The following is a 20,502-nucleotide window of genomic DNA, read 5'->3' on the forward strand; positions in this document are numbered from 1 at the left end:
GTCTACACCGGCACCAGAACCCAAAAGATCATCATCATCATCGTCTACATCGCTGTGAAAATCTTAAATCTAACAAACTCGTACTTTAATTTCGAGAACGCCTACAATATTAAATTTAATAATCTGCTTTGTGTGAAATTACAATTCCAGACACAGGCCTGTCGTCTACCGAACCAGTGTGCACGCACTGCTATAAGCGCATATTTCAACGTTCGTCGCAATACGTTGTCGGCGTCATAAAACAATTCCATTCACGCAGTGACTCCTGTCACTTTTCCAGACAACGTTCCTGTCTGAAACGAATCATTATCAGTTAAAAATGTAACCTGTCATAAACACGTATTCACCAATCCGTAACATGTGATACCGCTAGTTCGCTGCTAATAGAAACAGCAATAGAATCGCAAATACATTCTGTCGCATCTACTGTGCATGGCATGTAAGTTATATCCGAAATACACATGGTAGAGGGACATGACAACGAAAATTTCTCTCTCTCCTTTTTTTCACACTTCCTAGAACTACTTATTTTGATTCACGACTCACACTTCAGTTGCCAGACGAAATTTTGTTACTGAATGCAAGGACCTGGAACGTAGACTCACAGAATCACTCTTAGGACACACGGCTCCGCACGTCGTGGGTTATCCGCGGATCAGAGTCCTTCTAAAGAAGCACATAAGGAGCTCAGACAATCAAGAAATTCGACGTCCTCTAGGGAACCTGAAGGCTCAGCACCGCATTTACAAAATTCGCTATCGGTCCGACCTCTGAATCCAATCAACACCCTCCAAAACTATTTCCCTAAGATCCATTTCAATTCTATTCCCCCATCAACACCAAAGTTTTCTGATTTATATCTTCTCTTCAGGAATCTAAACGTTAAATTTGTACACATTTCTCGTCTCCCCCATGCATGCTCTATATCCCGTCCATCTTATCTTCCTCGATTTTGTCATCCTAATATGAATTAGTGGAGCACAAAATAATAAAAAAAGTTCCTTTATCCGGCACCGAACTCAGATTTCGCCACTGAGAAGCCAGCGTGTAGCGTACACGCCTGAACTGTGTCGGCATAATAACAACAAAACTGCAAAAGTGTAACAAACATCGAAATTAAATTTCATCCTGTGTTTTTCGTAAAATTTTACTTCTAAATGCGCGGAGGCTTCGGAAATACAGTTACTTCCTCAACCATCGATATCGCCTATGAAACGTCCGTCAATTTCTACGAGGCTACACGGCGCAATATCCTAGAAGACAGCAATCTTCAAAGTTCTTAATACCTTCCTTCCGTCACCAAAGAAATCAGCCAACTTTAATATGCAAGGCTTCATATTAACGGTTGATTAAAGATGACGAGCTCTTTTTTTGCTTTAGTCGGTTTCTGCTTAGAAATCGCTGACCCTTCACCGGCACGAAAGCATTATTAAAACTTTAGTTCCCAGAAAGAACCGCCCGCAGCATTGTGGTGATCACACGCCAACATCATTATTTACCATTATCAGCGACGTGCCTGTTCTAACATAATCTGCGTTATGGCGTCGATGTTTACAAGCTTCGTATTCTTATTCCCTTTCCAAACTAAAGCTGTCATGGAACTTGTGAGACCGGACGTTTTAGCATAAAAAGTCCCAGGTATTTCATAGCGAAATTACTCAAAAAATGTCTTTCTTCTGGATTGTAACGTCATGCAGACTCGTTGGTAGATGTCAACGTTTCGGAGAAACACAGTCTCCAACTTTACCCCTACCTTCCCTCCCTTCGACCCTAACTTAACATTTCCCCAACACCGCCACTTCAGCCCTGAAGATGGAGAGAGTATTCTTCTCCGAAACTTGGTCATCAATATCCTATCCGCGGCCACTGCGTTGTACGCGCACTCCAGAATTTTAACTCTGGGGACTGCAAATTAAGACCTCTCGTGATCTATCACTCAGAAAATCTACGGGTATTTATGCGTCTCCCGTTTTCAATTTTTTTTTCTTTCGAAAAACGCGGTGACACGCAAGAACACAAACACCCCCCCCCCCACCGGTACGACCAGAATAACTTTTTTTAAATTCACACATTTATAGGTAGTTTCTGCCCCTTCCTTTCGTAAAATAATAATGAGGAATTTAAATCATCTTAATTAGTTTTTGATATCGAGCACGGGGACTGCCAGCCTACGCTTGCAACACTGAGGCCAAGCGAACGAGTTCTGTCACGAATGTTCCTCGACGAGGCAACAGGTCACGACATTGCTCAAGGTAAACTGCCGTAATGTTAGGATATGGGTGCCTGAAATTCACGTGACAGCCACGTACATGATCGCAGCGATCCGGAAGTTAACGTCGATAGATCCGTCCTTGAGAAAAGAGATAAGTTTGTCTAGTCCTTGGCCGTTTCACGAAAAGCGAAGTTTCATCACACTGGAAAAGTGAAGTCTCCCTGAATGCGAAACAAAAATTATAGAAGCAGTGATGTGAAACACAAAGTCTGACCCCAACTTCTCCTGATATTATTCAGGCTGGAAACTGCAGTAGAACGGGCGCATCATTCCACAGGATAGCAATCTTCAAACCCTCGCTGTGAGAACCTGAAATCTCGCCTAGTTCTCCTTCCTGTTGCTACTGTCACGCTCTACAAGTTTCAGATCATATGCCATGAAGTGGATATTGAAGAGCGGGCTTCATATCCCTAACGATGCACACGTTGAAATAAAGTTGTGTATAAAACAGCAAAAATAAACGTCTTGCATAGATGGTAGTCTTATGGGTTACGCCATGCAGTATGTTAATTATGCATATGCATACTAAATTTCACATCTATAAATGCTTTAATTATGGGCATAAAACTAAAATCTTAATTAACACGCATCGCGAGACCTCCAAGTCGTTGTTTTACATTCTACCAAAAAAAAGGTGATAGTGGAGCCACGGTTCCGGAGAATTACACGTAAATATGTCTATACGGCAAGGAATTTTATATATTGACTTTATTCTAAATATTTTCTTTATACACGTTTTACAATTGATTAAAATTTTAGTAAGATAATACTGCCTACCTTGAATTAGTTACGCTTAAGATGGGTCTGTGGTAGCTGAAATATGTTATAAAATTTGTACATTTTAGAGTATCAATATATCGTGCAAACACCATATCTATACAAGATTTTGATCTAGTAGTACTACATTGAGGATTTGACATCAACATTAAGCCAAACGTTTCATCCATAAATGTGACAAAGCTTTGATTTTCCTCCTTCTTTAAATCAGTATTAAAATCTCCTGTCAATATTATCGGCATTGTATTAAGATCTTCAGTGGCCATAACTGAAAACATCTTTGTATAATTTCTCAAATGACTCAAAATAAATCTCTTACAATCATCAATAGGTGTATGGTTACAAATATACAGGGTTACAATTAAAACTTTTTCACCACTGACCATACACTCTGCCGCACAGATATCACCTCTGTTTTCAGATGCAGCTATTCTGTTATCTGCTCCATCCTCCTTAGGTATCTTCATCAACAGATGTGGGGTAGCCATGGTAGTTGCTCCATGTTTCTCGTAGATAGCCACTCCGCCTGCTCTTTGTTCGTCACGCATAAATTGCGTTATGCATTTATAACCTTTCAAATATACAGTTTCATTGTTGTGCATCCACGTTTCAGTGAGCGCCAGGATATCGGTATCAGTTATCATTGTATCCGTTGCTATGTCTTGGAACCTTAATTTGATTATTTGATAATAATTGCTTCTTGCGATTTCTATATTCCCTTTTACGTTCAGCATTAGTTTTTTGGTATTTTTTGGTGAACTTTAGGTTCATTATCTGATACTTATATTTTTCAATGTTTTCTGTACTGTCTCATATATTCTGCATTATGGAGTCTTTTAGCATCAATCTCATCCATCTTGTACATAGTATGACGCAACAAACTAAAGCAACAACAGATTACTTAAATTTTTTTATATAAGATAAGTTTCTACCAGCACAAAATCATCTACTCCACGACGCAATTCTTCTACAAACGATTCACAGCTGAGATCTTTCCAGAATAACGAAAGTAATATAACACAATGCCAAGTAACGTGTCTTAGGTAACAATAATGCCGAGTAAACAACTGACGTTTCCTAGGTAACATAACAATGCACTTACACTTTTTCGTTCCACCTTTTGCCGAATGACACTGACCCTAAAATATAGACGTATTTACGTCAAAAAAATCTCGATATAAATTGCAATCTTTAGATGATCTATAATCGTACTACACACAATGCAAAGTCTACTTAAGTGACACAAGTGACTGGAAATTCGCTTGAAGGCCATGTTGCTATTATCAACAGTATTTTAAAAATCACAAAACATGGGGTGGCCTTTGGTGGTCACACCAAATTTCATAAAGGTCCTCCCATTGGTCAACAAATTATTACAACATTAGAAAAAGCCGTGCATGTCCTTATAAAACAATAAATCAGTGCCGGACAGTCTGCAAATACAGCGTTCTCGTGCAGCTGGGCCAATACGTACCACGACAATGCTTCGTGGCACAGTTGCCAGCGGCAAGCAACTGACTGATAAGCGGCTACCACAGTTGCTACTGTGCATACATCTTTTTGGCAAATCCTGTATATTGGAAATCCAATGTGAGCCTCGCAACTTTACAAGTACAAAACTGGCGAAAAACAAAAGAATGAGACGCAGCTAAAACGACGCTAATTCCACAGCTGGTTCAAAATATGTTTATCCAGTTCTCATGTTTCCGTGACTTTATTACAAAGACAAACTCATTTTTTGAACGTCTTGAGTGAGGTTAAGGTCAAGACAGGCTTCCTCTTATCGGCGACACCAGATAACACTGACAGATCTGCAGTCTCTCTTGTCAATTCATGACGAATCACTCACATAGCCTATGTTTCTCGTGTTTAAGATAACAGACTCCCTATTGCGGCATGGACTATGTACTATGTATTACTGTTAAAATAATAAGTACAATCAAGAGAGCTGCATGAAGATGTCCGTCTTCTGGTGTTTGTAGCGCCGTGTAGTCTGGTAGAAGTTTACCGACGTTTCAGAGGTTCTTGCTGCCTCCACCATCTGGAAGACGAGTAAATCGCATAGTTGGACACCAAGCCCTCTTCGGATGAAACCAGATGTAGAATTTTCTACGTAACACACTGGATCCTTATCATTTTCGCAAAAGCAGAGTTTTAAAATTTTGAAAACGTTCAGTCGACATCGTGCTTTACAGCCCATGTTGAGTTGTAAGTACACCTCTGCTGGCCAGAATTCTTTCCGTCGGAACATCGAAGCAATTTATTTGACTTCAAGGCTCTAACCCACACCAGAAATGAATTCACTTACTTCACTTAGTCTGGTATGAAGCGGAACCACGACCAGAGTCATTAGCTACGGTGTTCTAATGTACCACCAACAAACAAGCACCAGGAAGGTCTCGCAATTACACACACTTCGATCTAAGTAGATCTCAATCCTTCGATTACTCGAACAGTCAGGAAGGTCGTGACTGGAGGTATTTGCCATGAACAAAAAACCACTCCTCCGATGTCTCGCCTACAAAATACCACTAATGATTTCTTATTTTGTTTACACAGACACATGGTGTCGGTTTACTGTAATAATGACTTACTAAAACGGCATTCATGAGGTGAATCCCAAATCTACAAATGTAAAACACAGTGGTGACCACCATATCCCATTCATCATTTCGTCTGCGACTAATTAGAATGTTCATTAAGTGGTGTCTTGTAATACTAATCAAATACGAAATAAAATGTGTTCTGACGGAGACGTTCTTTTCCGGACAACGTGTTTGTTATAACTCAACAGTGGAGGTGTATTTATAAAACTATTTCGTACTAAATCTATAAGACTTTAACTTTTAACCTTTCAGTGTCATTTGGTAACAAACAAACCTCTATAACCTCGTACCATATTCTGGGACAGCAAAGAAAAATAACATCAAGGACTCAGATATTTGCATTCGAAACGCTCAATAAAAATATCAGAAAGAGCAGAAATAAAATTAAATCTTGTTCTCCGTCTTTCGTCCAAGGTAAATTCCTCTAAGCTACAGTTCAGGGTGGATGACAAGCGAACTGCAACGCTGGATACCTTGATATCGATACTTCTATCACATAATCAAATGTTGGTCAGTACTTACACTATACCGGGACAGACCACGATTAATCTTTCACCATCCTAAGATAGGTTTGTAGAATCAGTGGCTATCGTAGGCGTTGCAAACAAACCCCTAGCTGATATTAAATACATAAATTTCCTGGTTAAGTATTTAGTAACATATCTAACAAGAAATCTCCCTTGGAACAGCACTCAGATGTTTAGTTTTTGATACAGTTATTGTAATAGAGTGAACACATTAATAAAGGTCTACACAAATCATCTTGAGAGTAAATTTCACAAGGAAAGAATAAGAAAAGCCTAATCACTTGTATTAATAAAGTATTAGCATAGGTTTAAATAGTTTATCATTTCATTGGTGTTTACCTTGTTGGTTTATCGGTTGGTTAAGTTTATAAATTTTCAAACGACCAATATTTTGTTCTAAAATTACTTTTAAAAAGCTAATAAAACTCAATTTTTAACACGTGTGATGAGAAGTGATCTTACGTGTCCTTACAACTTTCAAAAGCACAGCTATCCCGAAGCAGTCAATTAAACATACCACGCGGTCGTAAACCGATCCCTGGATGACAGCTCATTACTAAGGGGACATAAGTTCTACGATCTGTTTTTGTTTGGGCATCCCTCAGGAACATTAGCCGGGATAAACAGTGCGTTTCGCCTACGACACTGACTCGCGGGCATAGGAGACAACAAGGTGGAAGTCCTCTTTTTGGGAAGTAATGTTTAAAGAATGGACAGTATTTGAACCATTATCTGCTACCTCTCACCCCTCGCCATCTACTCTGCCGGACGTGGAAAGCACAGATTCATCCAGACTTTTGTAATGAAGCCACCATATATGTATATATTCAGTCAGATGTAACGAGTATCAAGATCGAAGGTGACCTCACGGCACAGACGGACGGACGGACGGGCGCAAGGTCTGTCGGATGTACGATGTTATCCAACTTAACCAACGTATGAAGCAGGGATGTGAGGGCTTCTCTGGACACGGATCAAGTTCAGTGTATAGTATCCACTAGTGCAAATCAGGTACGGTTACAGAATTACTTAAATTTATGTAAATTTATATGTACATAAATTAATGACAACATTTTACTGAACTCGGTCTAAGGTCAATATAGATGAAGCTATTTTAAACTATAATCACATATAATAGTAACGCATACTCAAACTATCGAGATTTCTGTCATCGGTTCAAAGTCACTACGTCGACATTCGAAGAAACAAATCTTAATTCGATTTGAAAATATCGAATCCTGATTGACTCCTTGGAATTAATTAAATGTAATGTCGCTTATCTAAAGCTGAGTGGTTTTTTTTTTAAATTTAAAGAGACACATTCCGAATCAAGATGGCTGACTTCTGGAATACTGCGCTGTGTAGTCTCGCAGAAATTGACCGACGTTTCAGTGGTGCTTACTACCTCCATCACCAAGGCAATCGTCGCAGACATCGCTCTCACCGCAGTGAAAACTTCAAATTTCACACAATGGAGGCAAATTTTTGTTTCAACAAAAAGGGAATAGGGAGAAGACCGTTCGAAAGACCTCGACGTAAATAGAAGGATGATATTAAAATGAATCCAATGGAAATAGGATGGACGGGCGTGGACTGAATGCATCTGACTCGGGGCAGGACCCAGTGGCAAACTCTAGTAAACACGATAATTAACCTTCGAGGCTCCCCTTTGCCAGATGAGCGAATGTAGGCTTCTGTGCTGAATGGAGTTTGGCAATAGAAAGCTACCTCTCAGGTTCATTAGACAAACCAATTTGAGGAAGCTCTGGCAACGCCAGTCGGACACAATCTGATTCAATGTGATGCGTGCAGAAGAATAAACTGAAGACAATAAACAAAAGGAAATATTTGTTTTAAAAGTGAAAGAGGGAACTTGATTTGTGCTGTCCGACACTGCAAGGCCACGTCCACCAATAGACAATGAGAGCCATTGTTCAGACTATTCACGTGGCTTTCGGCATACGTAGATTCAGTTTCTGTTAACACATACTGTAGTTCTTATGTCAGAAACATCCATTAACACCACCAGCAATGTTAAGGAAATTTCCGTGTAGCTTACAATATGATTTCAGCCATCTCATCCACATTCATCTACATTCAAATCAGACCGGATAGTTAGCGGTCAAAAATTCTAAACGTTACTTTCTGAATGCAAAGCGAAACTAATCCTCGTTATTGAACGGCAGCCGGTCAGATATTTTAGCTTTCAAATGCTGGCAAATGAATATTAACACTAAGCTTTCATCTAACGTCGCCGAAGCAAAATTACAAGTACACTACCGATTGTGGTTTTAAGAGGTAACACCTCATCGCTGAGAGGACATGAAATGCCAAACACAAATATACAGAATGTCCCAAAAAATGTATACACATCATGATATGGAATATTAACCTTCTTATCGATTTTCATGTGTTGTTTTTAGGAAGACATGTGATGTGGATATTCTGAAAACCTGCACTAGATTCTCCAATTCATTAAGTGTCAATGTCGTCGTATGTAATGGTTTAGTTTATTAGAATGTATATTTCATTCGTTTCAAATTAAGTATGCTACGTTCTGCCTCTTCGGTTGTCCTGAATACGATGATCTTAAAACTTTGCATACCGTACAGTGTATTAGAATATAAAATAAGCAAACAAACTATTAAACTATTAATAGTTTGTTTGTTTGTTTGCTTATTTTATATTATGAATACGATGATTAATCCTCTTATCGTCAATTTATGTTACAGTCCACAACGTCCCAGATTCCACCAGAATAAAATTGTATTAATTTTGCCTCAAACTATTTTTGCGTCGCATTTTTAAATTATTAATCTTCTATTCGGACGCCTGATCACCAAATCTGATTCTTCCTCTATACTGGATACGTCGATAAATCTACTTTCACAACTTCGGGTATTTCTTCCCATTCGTAAACTTTCCTCTTACTCATGACTGTATTTTCGTTTTTAAGAAGCCTCTGGCAACATTTCAGTTGAAGAAGTGTTTTACACTACCCGACAGACTTGCTAGTATCTGATCTTGAAAATATCACGTAAACCAACTCGTCTAGAAGATGAATTATGAACCGATCAAGACGGAAGATTTTGCAATAGGCAGCGTGTTGGGTGTTCGGAAACAACTGTGTAATGCTGATATTCGTGACTAGTTCTGTGTGTACAATTCTCGCTTTATTAGAACATAAGCTATTCTAGTAATGAAATTAGGTTAGTTACTAAAATTACAGAACTAGCCCTCCATCTTTCGTGTTGCGCATTTTACTTTCTCATTATAAAATACGACCTAACACCTGAAACTGATCCACCTGACAAGAGAAAAAACAGTCACATTTCGACGTGCAATGATACAGATTGACATGAAACTTCAGCTGAAGCCTTAATTCTGCACTCTTTACTGTGCAAACATCAACTGCACCTGAGGACATATGCAAAAAGAGGAACTTAATGCACCGGTTGTACCTGTTAATTACGGTGTTCTTGTTTGCTGCATGATCGGGCTTTTAACTAATCGTGATTTCATTGCCGAGTTATTTAAGTTCTATACACTGACGTCATTATCAGGGATCGTAAAACTTTCCAGTTGTTCAGGATGTGTGCAAAGAAGCTGGAAACTTGTCACCTGACAATAAAAATAAGTCACACAACTCACAAAAGACGCAGTATTTCCACTTCATTATGCCAATAAATGAGACATTTATACGTAAACCCGTGTACTACATAATGTTTACATAGTATGTATAAATTACACGAAGCCAACATAAGGAACAAAATACAACACGTAATAAACAATGAGCATTCTCGAAAGTCTGCGCATGAAGAAAAGAATAAATTCTGTAAATGTTTATTATACAATCCCAAAACTTTTACCTATTTTTCGAAACGATGGAGACCAGCAGGTCTGTATGTAAATGACTAAATGTTTCCGACGAAGGTGTGAACATTCTTAAACATTTTACTTCGACTTATAGTTAAAACCACATACAACATTCCGGTAGTTTCCGGCGCAACTACTCAAAATATCTAGCAAGGTACATGGAACACAGTCCTTTTTGAGAAGCTGAGAGTCGTCTTGCTAGTGGAGACATTTTAACAGCTTTCGTAGAATCGGAAGGTTCATTACCGCATTTATAAGGCTGCCAATAGTCTCTGTGCTGAGTTAAGTGAATCCAAACACTCCCATCCGAGCCTCCAAAGACCCGTTTCAAGTATATATTCCTAACTACGTCTAGGTTAAATTATGCACTAACGTTATGGACAAATACACTGTCTCCATCTTTAGGGTTGAAGTGAGGAATGACCAAATAACTATGAACGAAGATTTCTGTCTTCTGGGTTATTGCGCTGTGTAGTCTGGTCGATGTTAACCAACGTTTCAGAGGTCATACTGCCTCCGTCATCAGGGCGATGACGGAGGCAGTATGACCTCTGAAACGTTGGTTAACATCGACCAGACTACACAGCGCAATAACCCAGAAGACAGAAATCTTCATACTCACCGCTGTGAGAACCTCAAGTCTTACAACTAAGAACGAAGTTCATGCAAACGCAAAACACCATCCCTCGCCGTGTTAAATCATTCCCCCTTACGAAACGCATAGCTAGAAATGATTAAAGAGCCCTTTCAAAAGAACTAGGAAGAAAGTCTGGGTCACGAGAAAGAACGAGAAAATACAGCCCTAAAAGGGCGGCCAGAAAGGAAGTTGAGATAACGAGGAACTTCGACAATAATTTAGACTTATGAGGTCATCTACGTGCATTATATGCTTGCACTGAACGTCCTGTTTATTATTCGAGACCAGATAGACTGATAGATAATTTGTGTTTTATATAGCCCATCCAGAAAAATTACGAGATAGTACATTAAATCAGGTCACGACGACCGCCTCCTTTCATATACTTTCCAATTCATTCGCTGATCATTTTTCCCTTCGATACTGTATAATCGTAGCAACTGGAAGCCTTGTTACACGCACAAAAACCACATGTTTGTGCTTACTAGCAGTTAAAATTAGCTGTCAGAAGACATTACACATTACACGTCAGATTTCCTTCGTCGGAGTGGGAGAAGCAATTGATATAAATTGCAGGAGGGAATTTAAAATTTAAACCGGATCTGGAGATTTGTTGATCAGTTCAGAAGCTGGTCTCATAAGGTGAGGTTTCTACGTGGAACTCTGCGTCTCTAGAATATGAAGCTCAACCACGCCTACTCGACCAATCAGCCGCTATCTCTCACGTGTTTTTTACCGTTTCAGGTATACAATTTTCTGGCCGAAAAAAGTTGCTTCTGCGGTAGTGGAAAATCACCATCTCCCATCACCTCAGGCCACTGTTACAAGTGTTTCGTCACACGTATCCATGCTTCATTTAGAGTAAGGCCAAGGGATCTATCGCTCAGCGCTCTGGCCTTTTATATTTATCATACCTTCCCTTCGCGCTGCGTACACCGGCCTGACAGTAATAGTTTCATTCGTGATTTTACTCCGCGCTGCTTTCCTCTAAGTACGAAAGTATCAGTATAAGCCAATTCTGATCTTCAGTAGGTCTTGTAGCAACGTTATTTGTGTAGCATGTTTAACGACGCTGCCTGCAGCTCAGGTTACTTAGCTCCGAATGATAGGATAAGCAATGAACAATGTGATGATGCTGTTAGAGAGACTCGCCGGTAGATTCCAACGTCTCGGAAAAGAAATACTGTCTTCACCTTTTGGGCTTCGGAAAAGTTAAGAAATGTCATGAAGGAACTTCAAATGTTGTAATTTGAATCGAGTATTTCTCAGATACAAAATACGAAACATGAACATCACTACGCCATGACATTCGGATATCATTTGACAGAAACTGACTCACGTTATTAACGGCACACAGAACAATATAATAATCAGCAGCATCGGATACTGAGCCACTTAGCAAGTTGGTAACTCCATTTGGATCGTACGAGAATCTGTAACGTGTTCTGTCTACTTTGAATGAAAACGATTGTTAACATAGCAATCTTCTGATTTTAAATTACCCATCACTGGCACACGCACAAAGAAAACATAAGGCAAGTAGAATATTACGAAACTATATAATTTTATGTCAGATATTTTCTAATGCAGCGTCTAACAGTGATAAGTGATTTCCTGGACGTCGGGAAGAACTGAGGTATGATATACGTCTCGTGTTATGAAGGTCAGTGCTTCGGATGTCGAGGCGAGATTCGGCAAATTATGGTGAAAGTGTCTCTAAAATAAAAATTAAATTGCCATGGAATGCTGATCGTAATGCAGAATTCGTAAAATGACACACTTTACCCAATACACATTTTGATTTGTCAGCGACAATATTAATGCTGATACCCGGAAATAGTCGGCTTTGGCTCTCAGAGGGCTGTTACGCCACAGATTATTATTAGTATTGTCTATTACAAAAACTAAAATATCGATTAATATATTTTAGAGCTCTAACACCTTATAAAAATACTTATGCACCAAATAATATTTTTTGACCGATGAGTAAGTAGAGGCGAGTTCCTGTCAAAAAATCGCCGCACTGGTGCGGCAACTTCTCCGACTCTCTTACGAAGCATGTAGCCTAAACAAAAGATTGCAGGCGGTTTAATCCTTCAACGCAAGCAATCCAATTTAAACTTCTATTGAACCAAGTATCAGTGCTACTATATTGTTCACTCTGAGCCCCTAACTGCAAGGTATAGTCAACAAATTACCTGACCTAGTCACCATATATAAAGTATTAACATATATTTTTAATACAAGGAAACTAATTATGTTTGAGCAAAACTGGCGAAAAGCATAATGAAACGAATAAGAGAATAATTAAAAGTTTAAGTTCATTTAGACATTTTTACTTTGTTATGTTTTATATAATGCTAACTATTAAGTGTATAAAACAATTCAGCACTTTTGTATAGACGAGAAAACTAATCGGTCAGTCTGACGAAGAATGCAGACTGGAAATAATCCGTAAAAATAAACCCCTTCCTTAGGGGAATTACCAGGAATGAAAACCTAGAAAATGTCGTAACGTAAAGCTCTTCAAATGGATTATGATGTTCTTGGTTGTTAGGCCGTGTAGTCTTGTAGGTGGTTACCAACAATTTCGAAGAAACGTATCGCCTCCATTTTCATCTCAGGACTTTCTTTACCCCGAAGATAACGGTGATGCGTCACGTTATTGACCGAGCTTCCCTTACTCACATAAACATAGTGCAAAGGCAATGTAACATTTAAAGGTATATGATTATAAACCTGGTATGTATCCTGGCGAAATTAGCAGTACAATTATTCATACTGTCAGGTAAAATGTTATGCCATTCCTTTACGGTCTAATGAATTAAACTCGGAAGTCACACGGCAAGAGAGTGCATAAAAATGTATGAGAATGCCACCTTGCCCCGCCCTGTCCCATTAAACTGTAAGTGAATTTTCAGTGCAGATAAGACTAATGGGCGCGGTACGTGCGATAGTTTTACACCTGAGAGCTCCGGCAAGTCCAGAATCAATAACTTCATACAAAGTTTCCAAAGGTGCAGACTGGGCTTACGGACACGAGAAATCTCTCTAAATCCCGTCACATTCATAATGATATATACCCTTCTTATTATTATTATTATTCAGTGTTCTGTCTTACGACAGGTCCATTGCTCTGCCCAAAACGAGCTCTCCAGTTTTCCCTATTCTCAGCTTCTCGTTTTAATTCCTGGAACTTCATCTTCTTTCCTTGTTTCAGATCGTCGGTTAGCTGTATCAGTCTTCTTCCCAGTCCTCGCTTTCCTTCAACCTGGCCTTCGATGATGTCACTCAGTAACCCATTCCTTCTCATAATATGTCCCAGCCAGTTAGCTTTCCTTCGTGTAATCGCCTGCAGAATGTTTCTTTGCTCGTTGACTCTCCTCAATACTTCTTCGTTGGTCACTCGATCCGTCCACCTGATCTTCTCTATTCTTCTCCAACACCACATTTCAAAACTCTCCAGGTATTTCTGTTTGTTCTTCCTGAGTGTCCAAGTCTCTGCTCCATACGTAACACTTCACTAGTTTCTTCTTCATCTCCAAGCCCAACTTGCTAGTGAGAAGTATCCTCTTCTTGACGAAAGCTGCCTTGGCCATGGCTATCCTTGCTTTTATCTCCTTGGTGCATACAGCGTCCGTCGTGATTATGCTTCCCAAGTACTTGAAATGCTTCACATTCTCCAGCTGTTGGTTTCCAATTACAACGTTCAATGGTTCTGCTCTCGGTGCTATCCTCATTACCTTTGATTTTTTCGATTCCCTTCTTACACTCCAGAAAATCGGAAGTGACATTAGGTCATAATAGTTTAAATATTCTAACTAATCATGTACTAAAATAAATAAATTATTTTGTATGTTCATTAATAAGTTCCAATATTCCCAGAGTTTTGTCTCTTCTTATTTTAAAATAAACGTTATTCTGAATAATGTTAATTTGAAGTCAATCTCAGCGGCTGCGCGGTCTAAGGTATCGGTCTTTGGGTCTTGTTCAATTAAATACCGAGATCGATTCCCGCCCACGGCATAGATGTTTGTTCGCGTCTTTCTGTTTTGTGTTGTCCTGTGTCGGTAGAGAGGTTTTGGGACGGGTAATCGATCGTCTGAAGCAGAAGTAACAAATGTTGAGAGGCATTCATAATTTCAAAAGTAATTCTGATCTTGAACAGGTCATAAGACGTAATTCGTAAGATCTGATGGTGCTGCTAACGTAAAAGATAAAAGTATTTTCTACATATTCAGAAAGAATAAAAAGTTTAATTCGTCCCCGTACATCACAGCATTAGGCTGTGACTCAGTAATCATATACTGTAGTGTTCTGTATTTTTATGAGCTGTACCTCATAGGATTGGCAATGTCATCATGAAATTAGTGCAATGAATTAGACATTATCGAATTGTTACATGCGGACTGACAGAAAAATTTGGTTGCGCTAAAAAACACCGAAAAATATTGAAACTTTATATAACACAGTAAGAGACGTAATTTTAAGTCACATCGTCAAGAACACAATGTTATTGTCTTAAACAACTTGCTTGACCTCGGGGTTTGTTAAAAATTGGGAGTAATGGCCCAACACCCATCCACACAAACAACTACTGGACTTTCATACGCTCGAATAAAAACTGTAATTTATAATGTAATTTTGCTACCAGCTACAAATTTACTTTGTGTTTTCGGTTATAACTTCTTAATCGCAACTCCTTGAAAGTATTCCGCATTTATTCCAACTTAATATTGATATTTGCCAAGCCAAGGAACAACCAACGTCACATGGAACTTTTTTATACATAGTCACGAGGTGTGAAATCTTATTCCCTCGATCCATAGAGTTGTCTGAAGCAAAACAAATACTTGCGTTGAAGATATTTATGTGTACCATGAATATCACTGACAGTTCCATAACGAGCAGAAAAAATTACAAAAATACATAATTTGACCTCTTCTTGTGATACTTATTGATGTAAATTTACTTATTTCAAATACGCTCAGGTGAGTGAAAACAATATACAGTACAGATTACGTGTTTTGAATATATTCTTATCCACCCCTTTCGAGAAAGCAGGTAAATAATTTTTGCTATGAAAATGGAAATTAGTTATCGCCCTGATGATAAAGGCAGCAAGGACCTCTGAAACGTTGGTGAACTTCTATTAGACTACACGACGCTACAGCCAATAAGACAGCCATCTTCGGACGCACCGCCGTCAAAACCTCAAATCCTACAATTTTTGCTATCTTCAAATTAAAATTTCTAGCACGATTACGCCGCTGCTTTCAGTGAAGAATCAAATACACGCATACAACTTCGTATTACATTTCACCTATCAAAACAAGGGTATCATATTCAAAGATGATTTCCATAACGATAAGAACTAGCTTCATGGAATATAACCCCTCTGCTATTTAAGAAATTCCTAGACTTTTATAGAACCCGAAAGTTCATTGTAGTCCTCGACCAGTCAGTCCATGTGCAGAGCTACATGAATCCCAACCTAACCTTCCCACCCGATTTCTCGAGGATCCATTACAATAATTATCCTCACGTCTACGTCTACGTCTTCCGAGTAGTCTATTTCCTTCAGGCTTTCCAATCAAAATATGTTCCTCAAAATTCTCATGTCTCCATGCGCGCTACATTTCTTAATCGTAATGAAACATGCGCATATCTCACCTGGGATTTCCATTTTGTGATCACTCGCTCCATACCGCCTATTGGTCTCATTACTTACTAAACTGTCATTGGGGTTTCGCCGACTATAAACTCCTTGTTTGAACACAGTATCTTGCAGTGTTTGACAGTCACTCGGCGCAAAGTGCTTGGCTCTCCACATGCGACTGTGCTCCACAGTCCGCAGGAGCTTACAAATTATTTAACACTGCCTAGGTCTACTTCAGTAGCTTAATGGTACCAGTATTTTTCATGAGCGTCTTTCACTTCTAGATCACATACGAGGCCGAGTGCTAGCAGTAGTACAGCAATTCTAAAAATGAGCGTAGTCGGTCTGCAGCCAGCGCACACTATTTGCCGTCTTCGTACCATGCCCCTCCACTAAAATCGATATTGTCACGTGTTACAGGGTTATGCCTTTTTTTCCCTGTTGTAACATGCGCCCTACTACAACTTTACGTGTTCAAAATAACAAACAAGCCAGAAATTGCAATGTAATATTTTATAAAGGTTAAAGGAGAAAAACCAAAGACAGTGTATTACAGGAATCTACGCATATTACGAAACGCTACACGGGTCTTAATTGTTTAAAGAATCGTTATTTTTCCGCGAGAATCATAGGATATCCTAAGCCAAACAAACCTATTCCATGTTGTCACATCTTATTTCTCTGAGGTACATCATCCTTCCCATCTATACCTACGTTTGCCTATAGGACTCTTTCTTTCAGGTTACCTTGCCCAAATTATGTATGCATGCTAACTATCTCGCCCACCACATTCTCCTTTATTTGATCATATTAATAGTATTTGATAAAGAATAAAAACTGTAAAAAGTTTAGTCACAGAAAACTGCAGACGTAAAACATAATAGTGTGTTCCGGAATAAAGCCGCAAATAATAATTGCATTAAAAATGTATCTGTGGGACAACGAAGAATCTTACTCAAATAGGAGATTCGAGTTTAACTTCTACCCTACTGCTGCAAAGATGACGAAGAAAGAAGGTGAACGTGAAGTGCAGCAAGCAGTTAATGCAAATGTTTTAGTTTTAAATACGCCACTGGGGCGACAGAAGCATACATTCTAGTATAATATAAAACTGATGTATAAAATCAGTTCATTTCAATAATTTAGTAATATTGTACTTTCTATCAGAAGACCGCAGTGACAGCGTTGTTTAGGGCGTGTCCGATATTGAACGACTACAGCAATGACACCTGGTTTCAAATCCCACTGGGGGCATGGAGAGGTTATACATGCCCGTGTGTTCTATGTTGCGCCATTCCCTAAGACTGCAGACCTTACAATCGACAGCTGCACCGTCTAAGGAGATGTACAACAGTTAAAAGAACCCACATCATCAGACGTTGAACTGGAACACGGCAGACGGCCTAATCCGTAACATCTGAAGATCTAATTAGAAATCGGAAATGCCTTAATCACGTAACTTGTAAATAAATAAACTTTAAGTAGCCTTGTATTCTAATAGTTTGATTCCAACGCATAAATGAAACACAGAAGATACTTGGCGCGCTTATGACTACAGAACGTACCTAACGTAACATACATAAAAATCACTAATGTACCGTACATGAACTCCCTTGACGTCCTGTATTTAACTCCTACGTAAACATTTTTCAGCGTCATGGTTTAGGTCTCATGACCTCTTCGGGCTCCTAGCTAATCCATGTGAAGTCTAGAATTTAAATGGCTTCATTTACTGAGTCAAAGTAATGTGCAAGTACGTCAGCCTTGCCCTCCATCTCCCAGAGCTACGAAAGGTCCTCCCGTTGCTCCACGTTGGAAAACCGAAAAAAGGCTCTAGGTCTGACCTCCAGATGCTTTTATTCAGAGCGAAAGAGAGAGAAAAAGTTGTGTTTTCGAGACCTCGTCGAGAATGGAGAGCCATCACAAAGCAGCTGGGTTCAGTTCTGATACATCTCTTGAGTTTTGACTGTTGTACTGTACCTTCAGTCAAAAGCCAGGGACTTCGGTCGGAGTATATCATTCACAAAGGCTTTATGTTTGTTTGTGTTACACGCCAACGCGCATCATGCCTGGTTTTAATGAAAAATAAAGCAAAACTGGTCGTTATGTAGCACGTGATTCACAGGATATGGTTTTGCGTGCTTATGCTATTACTCGTTTGTACATTAATGTTATTTCGAGGATCAGTCATTTCTGAAATTTCACAGATAATTTTCAAATGTTATGGTTCATAACAGAGATAGAACTCCCAGCAATGTACAATGAACGTATGGGCCTATAAATTTTCCCGTAAGATAGGTCCACCAAATCAAATAGCACTAAAACATTCACATAAACCCCAAACTGTTTCCTACACAGTCTGTCCTATTATATGCTTACGTTGCATCGTGTTTAGTTTCGATGAAACACATACGACGTACCTTACGAGATTTGAGGTGATTTATATCTGACTCCACGCGCCCATCAACTGATTCCTTAAAAATACTGTTCTCCACACACCATCCAAGGCCACTCACAACTCTGATTTGTTACAGACGTTTTTTCCCCATGTGACATTGGGATATTCGCAATCAGCACTGCACCTGGATAAATCACCGCCATGGAAGTGACTGGCAGATTGAGCTGAATAAAATCCGTTTCATTTTATATGAGAACGGACAAAGAATGAACGAAACCATGAATTTGTTCGTTAAAACAAACGCAACAATGCGGCACGTAATGAATCACAAAAGTTGATTTGTGGTCTGTTCTCTTCGTAATGTCTGTTTTAAATGAGAACGGTAAATTGAAGTTAATTGATTCATAATTATATGAGTTAAAATAAAAATGCCTGTCCATTTGAGCAATCATTATACCAGTGCATAACCTGTTAAATTATCATTTTACAAACACCAATATTCCTTATACTAATAAAACAAGTTGTGTGTAAACAAATATGTGTAAAGAGTACTAACATGTTTTCGGGATACGTGACAACCATTATTACAGCTTCAGCTTAATTGTATCTTAATTAAGAACAGAACGATGATCCCTCTGTACCGTACGACAGAAACCGAACGAAACAATTCATGGTTACTGTTCCGGGACAGAACCACCAAGTACGAAGGACAAGAGTTTGTGTAACTGAAATCAGTTGGCAAGGTTCCATGGGATGGCCAATCTCACGAGCAGCAAACAATATTTCCACACTTTTCCTTAACAAGAGACATGCAAAGGCACATGACAATTCCGACTGGTGTCTTCTGGTTCGGATTCCATGACGTCTTTAATGTAGTTACCAAATTTCGTAAAAAAACACTGCCTCCAGAGCATTTGAACCTGTTCCTTTGCAAAAGAAATTCTTAAATACTCTTATTTCAACAAATTCAGGTTCTGGAGAAAATTTTATGTACCGATATTCCAAGTGTTCTTCAAACCACATCACAGTACTAGTGAACAAAACCAATCAATAAGTTTCTCGTTACGTAATTATTCTCCCCAACACTTTCTCCTTAGCTTGTTATCTCAGAGTGACTGAGTAGAAGTACGACAAATGAAACTTGATTTTTTAACACTAACATTCACATCGGTCAGCAGATAATTAAAGATGATGAGATAGACTGGGCATGTAGCACGCAAGGGAGAGATGATAAACCCATATAAATTTTATCAGGATAAAGTGGTGGGAAGAGGCGCAACTGATAAAATAATATTGAAACGGGTCTTACCTAATATGATGAGGCTGCAGCCTGGAGTTATCTGGCTCAGGGCAGGGACGAGTGAAGACGATGATAATGAACGCTTCGATTCCTTAAAAAAGCGAGGAATTTCTTAAGTGGTCGATCGACTATCAGCTTCTCAAGGACTGTGCTCCATGGAATTAGATGCGATAATCTGGTCTCTGTGTGGCAGACATACGAGTGCAAAACCATACAGCAATCACCAAGATCGTAACATAAAATAACATGCTGAGATTACAGCTTCTCGCGGCGGCGGACATTAAGATCGCCGTCTTCTTGGATGTTGTAATCTGGTAGAATTCTCGTAACTTCTACCCCAAAATGCACGAACATATTTTTCAGCAATTTGTAAAACTTCGCATAACAAAACACGGTGTAAAAATAGTTTGTACATTATAGATGGCAGGACTGCTAATGTCACTGCTGAAA

At 39.1% G+C, this 20,502-nt stretch overlaps 1 protein-coding gene across 2 annotated transcripts in view; it reads right to left on the bottom strand.

Moving 5' to 3' along the window:
* The window catches only part of LOC110833226 (uncharacterized), a 108,783-nt gene extending 88,569 nt beyond the window's left edge, over positions 1-20,214 (bottom strand). Inside the window, exon 1 of one of the 2 annotated variants that reach the window (XM_022071018.2) lies at positions 20,062-20,214. The gene's annotated coding sequence lies outside the window, so the exon portion shown is untranslated. Of the gene's footprint in view, positions 1-16,368; positions 16,704-20,061 lie in introns of those variants that run through there. The other variant, XM_022071019.2, reaches the window with a different exon arrangement.
* Positions 20,215-20,502: the final 288 nt, after the last annotated feature.

The sequence above is a fragment of the Zootermopsis nevadensis genome, unplaced genomic scaffold (assembly GCF_977971745.1).
Source record: "Zootermopsis nevadensis isolate Lab colony 2312 unplaced genomic scaffold, Znev_1.0 Znev_ptg000017l, whole genome shotgun sequence".
Taxonomy (NCBI): domain Eukaryota; kingdom Metazoa; phylum Arthropoda; class Insecta; order Blattodea; family Termopsidae; genus Zootermopsis; species Zootermopsis nevadensis.